Raw genomic sequence first — 8,261 nt, 5'->3', positions numbered from 1 at the left:
GGAATAAGTTTAGATCTTACGGCTATTTTGATTTAACATTATGAGTGCTTAATTGCAATTTGTAAAGAAGTGACACATAAATGGATTTATCAGCGTTTAAGGATTATATACACACACACACACACTATTTGTGTGCCCGCGCAAAGCGGCGACAGCAAATAGTTTTTGGACGTTGATTAATTTATTTCGGTGAATAGTTTCCTTCTGGCTATCAGAAAAAACCATAAAAACGTTTAATTATAACCAAGTTACAATATTGATAATTCTTTCGGTTTTACAATCCTCAAACATTGATAAATCCATTTATGTATCATTTTCTTGAAAATTACAATTAATCACTCATTCAATCAATGATCAATAACAAAATTGTCCAAGGAACACACACATCAGTTAGACCATTTGAAGTAGTAAAATACATCCATACTCAATCTATGCAAGAATAGCAACCACACATGTGGACATATGCCTTCGAATCCAGAACCTATTAACATGGCACACATGATAAATAGATACACCACAAGGTATCAATAGCATAATCACCCTTATGTGGAATGAAAACCATTTATAGAACTTAAGCAAAGTGAATTGTATCCAGATGTGTCAACTCATTCAATATCCTTCAAATTCAAAAGGTACATAATAAAATACCTTAATACAAAGATAAAGATGACAGATATAGATATATTCTAACCCGGCCATACCCTGAGAATATACATCAAATGAAGTTTACAACACTCTAGATATGCAAATTTGAAGAATATCAATGATAAATCACTGAATCACACTTTGGAAAATACCAGTATTTGTTTATTCTATAAAGGAAATGCACTATTTACATGTAGCTGATGTAAATATCACATTAAGATATGGACTTTGATGTACATATACATAAAATGGATTAAACTTTTGCCTTCATATAATGAATAAATATTACATGGATGATGTTTAGAGCATCTTCCCCTATTTTCTAGGGTTGTAGTTGTTTCTGAAGGAGGAATGGTAAAATAGTTAGCTTTTAAATCCATCACCCCTATAATAAATAAAAAAGAAAGGTAAAATAATTACCTTTTAAAATGGTGTAGTAAAACAACCAGTAGAATAAAAATAAATGGAGAATTTGCTCATAGAGAAACCCAAATTTAAAAGATTTGGAGTTAAGAATTCTTATGTTTGAAGTTGTTTTCTTCAAGGGGGATATAACTCCTGGAAAAAGGGCTCCATAAAGAAGAGAAGTCAATAAATGTCAAAATAAAGACCTTATAACAACAAAAACTGCAACATTGAGAAAGATTAAATTTGGCCGATTTCACCTTTTTTTAATCAAATTTTTTTTTAGCCACCATCATTCTCGAGATCCCAACTATTCTTGATTTCTGCACAAAAAAAATGAAGAAGTTGAGATAAGTGGCCAAAACAGGGAGAAGAAATGACAGTGGAAGGTTTCTAGATCTACCTGAGTCAAGATTCTAAATTGGATAGGACCATTAAAATCCTAGATGCTAATTAAAAAACAAAACAAAAATGGAATCCAACAATACAAACAAATGGGTAAAACGGAAAGATGTTTTACTTTTTTTTATGTTAAAAAAGATGTTTACCATATACTTTCTTAGACATATGACAAAATTCCACATAAAAATCCAAAGTCATCTCCAACCTTGACAAAACAAAAAATGCAACTGTTGAGAAATGTCAATATGATTATATATGATTACGAGTGGATTGTAAAAAAACCATAAATTTGAAATAGCCATGCAAGAATAGATTAAATATAACATTCAACAAATAAGCTCATGATTAGTTACAGGGAACAAATGAGAGATGACCTGTAACAAAGGAACTCATGGTTGCTTACCAAGATGACCATATGCGACCATGATGGGTCTAGCACTCTTGATGTCGGTGTTAGATACTCAATTCCACAAAAAAAATCAACATATTGACATGCTTATCAGATGAGGCCGCATCTAAAACCGTAAAATTGCGGTTCAAAAAAGAAAATTTATAGAGAAAAATGGAATTGAGGATTACCGACTAGGAAGTGGAGAAGATGAATCATATCGTCATCGCCATCGAAACCCAAAATTACCATTATATCCATTGAGCACACATTATTTTAACAAGAAATCCAATTAGGTATACGGTAAAGGAAAAAAAACAACATTTAGAGAAAGAATATTGTAGAAAACGTACCTAAGCCATGAAACATTTCATTATGTTTCCATATTCCTTGGAACTTTGTAAATAGAGAATATGAGATTTTAGGATTCAAAATTTGAAATAGAAATCGCTAGATAAACTGAGTGTGAGTTTTAATGGCGGAAGGTTGGAGATAACAGTGTGTGGTTGGGGGAAATAAAGAAAGAAAGTCATTTAATTAATGGAAGATTATCGTTTGATTTAATTTATGAAGCATTAATGTTTAATGTGATTAATTTCTGAAATGGAAATGTAATGTGTATTGAAGGGTAAACATAAATTGATTATACATGATGTAGTAGGTATGGTATCTCTTAAAATTCAAAAAATGTCTAAAATACTTATATATATATATATATATATATATATATATATATATATATATATATATATATATATATATATATATATATATATATATATATATATACTAGCCGTTTACTCGCGCTAAGCGCCGAACGACAAATAATTTCTTTCGGAATATAGTAATGTGATGGTTAGTTTTTTAAACATACATTTTGATAAATAAGAACAATGAAGAGTTTGTTTTCTCTTGCGTCTCTCCAAATGAAATCCACACGAACAGGTGTCAAAAATACCACAAATGGAAGTTTAATAGCAAAGAAAAGAAAATGCATCAACGTAAATGTGATCGTTCATGATTCTAAAAAAATCTTTGAATTAGTATAGAAAAATTTTATGTACGAAAATATACTCGCCACTATCGATGATCAATAAGAATATATATTTAAGGCTTTATGTAGATAGTACTTTAGGCTATACATGATTTTCGGTTTATGAAAATATATGTTATATGTATATTCATTTATTATGGGTGGAAGGTAATAAATTTATCACCTATAAATATAATATCTATTTGATAATTTAGAAAGCGTTTTGTGAGAATTCATAAGTTAACATAGAAACCTTTTTGTGCTTCCACATAAAATGAGTGTAACGTTTACATATTTTAAAACAAATTGATAAGAAAAGTATTAGCAAAAAGCGTGATTAAATATTTCAAAACAAATTGATAGGAAGTAAAGCATGCAACTACCCAAATATAACAAGTTAACAAACTTCCCTTTCAAGCCCTTCACAAAGCCAACCCATTAATCAGAAACAAAAATCCACAAAAGGACATTATTTTAACATAATAAGCTAAATCATGTTTTAAAAGTGATGAAAAAACCTAGGTAGTGTATGCACAGTTCATCAATAGTTTCAGGGATCAACTGTTTCACAGAAGCAATTTGAATTGCTATATATGGTCAATGGCTGGAAAAACAAATATATAGTACACAATGGAACTACATTACCCAGTGAAGAAGCATATCAACAGGAGAATCTAAAGGGATGATATATAAATATATTACATTAAAAAAACAAAAAGTATCATCATGATTATTGATTAGCAAAAGGCATGATTAATTGCTTCGGATTTCTATCCTTGGCTGGCTAGAAACATAATAAAACATATTTCGTTCTAGAAAAATAACCTTTAAATTTCTATGTGACAACGATCGGTTAAGTTTGTTAATTTTGTTTTTTCAATTTATATACTTTTTCAATTTATATAATAAAAATCAAAAAAATAAAAATAATAAATTGACTTTATTTTTAAACTTATCCGCCTAAATAAACATATAACCACTTCATCACAAATTCACATTGAGGCTCAAAGTTAAGCTATTAAAAATATAGAAGTCATAACCAAAAGGAGCAATGTCAGCCAATTTCAGAACAAGAAGAAAAAAGTTACTAACATACATACTGGTATACTTCTATATGACATGTGAATCATTACCATGGTTCCATAGGATACAGGTCCACCGATTTTACTCTTTCTGATCTTTGAGCAAGCTTCCTATGCACAAAAAATAAGTACTTATCATTATCGAACAAATGTTTTGCAATAATATCAACACGAAATTGAAGTAACTAAAAGTACCTTGATATCGAGCCTCAGAGGCTGTCCCAGAACGAAAAACAAACATCAACAATTGAAGTTCCAACATTAGTAATTCAAAACCAGATCTACATTGGAAAATAATCATCATATATATCATATATCATAAATCATATGAGGGGATAAAAATATAATATGATTAGTTGAAGAGATGAAACTAAGTGTGTCATGTATTACCTGCAACACCAAAAGTTATGTTCTTACTGGTGGGGACAACTTTCATTTTATAACGCTGCCCAGGAGGAGCATCCAAATCCTCCTCCAACGAAAACCCATTTTCCTAATACATAATTACAAATTCATTCAACACCAACTTTTATCAATAAACATGATTGATGATACCATACCAGAAGCTGAGAACTAACTGTCACAGGAAGTGGCTTCAAATCTAGAAGTTCAGTGTGTGTTGTATGGATAAAAGAAAAAAAAATACCAAATTTAACTATAAAACAAGAATCGACAATCACAAACATTTCTGAATGTTAATTTACTAAAATCACCTCCGGTAGGGCTAGGTATTTGAAAGAGATAGTATAGAAAGCCTCAGAATGCAACCAAGAATCAGAAACAACACAAATGTAGTATTGAGGATGATGTGGTTCAAAAATTGGCACAGTGAAGGAAAGCTTATGTGGTTCACCTTTTGTTGCTCGTTTTGTCAATGTAAAAAGTTCCGAAGGGTAGATATGATCATTCTCTGAATCCTGCATGATTTTATTTTTTTCATAAGAGATTTCGCACTAATACGGTGGACTTTTTACTACCATTGAATTATAAAATGGCATATTATAATCAACATAAACATTAAAAAAGAACCTCAACAAGAATCCACCAACGTTGTGCAGCACCATGCCAACGATCTTTCCATACAAAGTCTGGAGTTAAGACCAAATCTACATAAAAAGAATCTCGATATCAATATGTTGTATATAAAAACTCCATACTAATGGTTGTCAAAAGAGTTACCTTTAAAACATTTCTAATGATCGGACTTATTGTGGCAGACAACAAGATTGATGGAAAGAATCCTATATAACCACAAATGTTAAATTTCAAAATGGTATCATAATTAATCAAATATAAAGGTAATATATGGGGCCAAATGATCTTGAATCAAAGCTAGAAGCTGAGTTGTCACCTTCTACCCAACAATGTCCTTCCGGAACCTTCACAACACCACTAACATTACTGATAAATCACATGAAAATAATTATTAATTACCCAAAATATCCTGTAACAAATTATGTACAATGCACTCATTGAATATTGGATTTTAAAGAAAATACCAGCAGTATCCCATAATCCTAAGTTTACCATATTTCCTTCCACATCCACATTAGCACTGGAATTAACCAAAAGATCAAGCCCACAGATTATACTTAGCAAAAACTTAGGTAAAAATGTTGTGGTGACTTGTAATTTGTGAAGTGGAAGTTGTAAAAGAATGTCTAATTTAGAAGAAGGGAGCTAAATGATCATCTAAAGAATCTGAAATTAGGTTAAGGTTACTCAGAAGAACAAATTCAGAAGATAATCCTATAAATAAGAAGGTTAACAGCTAAAGAATTTGAAATAAAGTGGGTTTTTCCAAGAAATTACATGAAAATCTATATGTATGTATATACAGAGAAAGAAAGATTTACAATGTGGAACTTGCTGCTTGTGTAACAAATGAGCATACAAGTCTTGCCAATAGCTCCATCACCAACAGAGACAATTTTATGAACTTTGAAACACTCATTCTCGTGTTCTTAAGCTCCTGCTACTTTTTGCAGTGATGATTTTAATGAAAGACAAACCCTAAATAAGTGTGTTTGAGAAGCAAGAGTGATGGAGAAGTTTCAGAGGAGAGAGAGGGGTCCGTGCAAAAGAAGACAATGACGAAATGGGTGCCAAGAGAAAGGGGCACCTTGTTCCACGAATGTACTCCTATGGTTTCAACAAAAAAGAAAGAAAAACATTTATTAATTTGATGAGTACAGAAATAATAAACAATGTAACGAATATTTATGCCAGCCCTTCTTGTGGATCTTTAGCCTACAAGGCCATCGGCTTAAGATGTGTAATCAATCTGGTAAACGCAAATGTCTTGCTTTAAAATTGTTAACATCAGTTTCAATTTTACATAAGATCGACAAGAAATTATGAGAAATGTGATCGATTTTTGCATACCTGAATGGTTCGATTCCGACAGATTCGCTAATGATTTTCAGTCTGGTGGCCCATCCGGCTACTCCGACGACATAGGTGGAAGCTTGGTAAGTGACGTGGATCAAGTATTTGCGCAAAGGAGGTAGTGATGGACGCTCGCCACCATATGCTCGGTCGATTAGGGTTTTTTGATGAACACCCAAATCCATACACGAATGCGATCCAGTTTGAGCAATGAAGACCTTGTTGAGGTGATTGAAATGGCTTGAAATGTCTTCTGGTTGATGGGTTATAGATGATTATGTCACGTGTGCCGTCGATTAAACATACTAATCCATTGCAAGAACCCAGAATCTTGATTGAAGTTTTAGGGTCCGTCTCAGGTAGCTTTGATTTGGTGAGTAGTGTTGTGTGTAGGAAGGAGACGGAAAGAATAGGGTTTCGATTTGTGATGGCGGCTGTTGTGTGTAGAGAGAAGATTAGGATACCATCTAATACCTAATACAGTGTATAGCTATACAATGTGATTATAAGCTTAATATTATTGTACATGAGGTAATAAGTATTCAAGAAATGGGCAAGTCTTGCCAACAGCTCCATCACTAACAGAGACAATTTTATGAACTTTGAAACACTCATTCTCGTGTTCTTAAGCTCCTGCTACTTTTTGCAGTGATGATTTTAATGAAAGACAAACCCTAAATAAGTGTGTTTGAGAAGCAAGAGTGATGGAGAAGTTTCAGAGGAGAGAGAGGGGTTCGTGCAGAAGAAGACAATGGCGAAATGGGTGCCAAGAGTAAGGAGCACCTTGTTCCACGAATGTACTCCTATGGTTTCAACAAAAAAAGAAAGAAAAACATTTATTAATTTGATGAGTACAGAAATAACGAACAATGTAACGAATATTTATGCCAACCCTTCTTGTGGGTCTTTAGCATACAAGACTATCGGCTTAAGATGTGTAATCAATCTGGTAAACGCAAATGTCTTGCTTTAAAATTGTTAACATCAGTTTCAATTTGACAAAAGATCGACAAGAAATTATGAGCAATGTGATCGATTTTTGCATACTTGAATGGTTCGATTCCGACAGATTCGCTGCTAAGTTTCAGTCTGGTGGCCCATCCGGCTACTCCGACGACATAGGCGGAAGCTTGGCAGGTGACGTGGATCAGGTATTTGCGCAAAGGAGGTAGTGGTGGACGCACGCCACCATATGCTCGGTCGATTAGGGTTTTTTGATGCACACCCAAATCCATACACGAATTCGATCCGGTTTGAGCAATGAAGAACTTGTTGAGGTGATTGAAATGGCTTGAAATGTCTTCTGGTTGGTGGGTTATAGATGATTATGCCACGTGTGTCATCGATTAAACATACTAATCCATTGCAAGAATCCAGAATTTTGATTGAAGTTTTAGGGTCCGTCTCAGGTGGCTTTGATTTGGTGAGTATTGTAATGTGTAGGAAGTAGACGGAAAAATAGGGTTTCGATTTTGTGATGGCGGTTGTTGTGTGTAGAGAGAAGATTAGGATACCATTTAATACCTAATACCGTGTATAGCTATACAATGTGATTATAAGCTTAATATTATTGTACATGAGGTAATAAGTATTGCACCTCTTAATTTTCAAGAAATTAGCAATATCCTTAATAATATAGTAAAGATAAATATATATATATATATATATATATATATATATATATATATAACTACGATCTTCGTGATTTTACAAATGATTTACAAAATCTAAGTATAGTTCATCATATTCTCAATAAGTGTATAATTTCAATAACTATTATACCAACAAAAGATATCACATACTTCAATCACTTTCTTATGGTTGTACTTGGATATCTAAGAATATTATATTACTTTCCAACTTACAATATCTGGTTATTTTTTCCAATTTACTTAAAACGTAATATTATTACACTTGA

At 32.4% G+C, this 8,261-nt stretch overlaps 1 long non-coding RNA gene across 3 annotated transcripts; it reads right to left on the bottom strand.

Moving 5' to 3' along the window:
* Nucleotides 1-3,068: 3,068 nt before the first annotated feature.
* LOC145077068 (uncharacterized) lies at nt 3,069-7,726 on the bottom strand. Of its 3 annotated transcripts, XR_013692933.1 has the most exons (10): nt 7,391-7,722; nt 6,341-7,146; nt 5,812-6,097; nt 5,307-5,356; nt 5,135-5,196; nt 4,985-5,061; nt 4,516-4,872; nt 4,346-4,448; nt 4,151-4,236; nt 3,076-4,066 (listed from the first exon to the last, which is right to left on the bottom strand). It is a non-coding gene; the product is annotated as an uncharacterized LOC145077068 (long non-coding RNA). The 3 variants fall into 3 exon arrangements; XR_013692932.1 differs by having other exon boundaries at nt 3,069-4,066; nt 5,307-6,097; nt 7,391-7,726; XR_013692934.1 differs by having other exon boundaries at nt 3,073-4,066; nt 4,809-4,872; nt 5,307-6,097; nt 7,391-7,724.
* Nucleotides 7,727-8,261: the final 535 nt, after the last annotated feature.

Source organism: Lactuca serriola, chromosome 9 (genome assembly GCF_051521515.1).
Source record: "Lactuca serriola cultivar US96UC23 chromosome 9, Lser_US96UC23_V15, whole genome shotgun sequence".
NCBI lineage: Eukaryota > Viridiplantae > Streptophyta > Magnoliopsida > Asterales > Asteraceae > Lactuca > Lactuca serriola.
The sequence above is the reverse complement of the archived record's forward strand: the minus strand, read 5'-3'. Positions and strand labels throughout refer to the sequence as shown.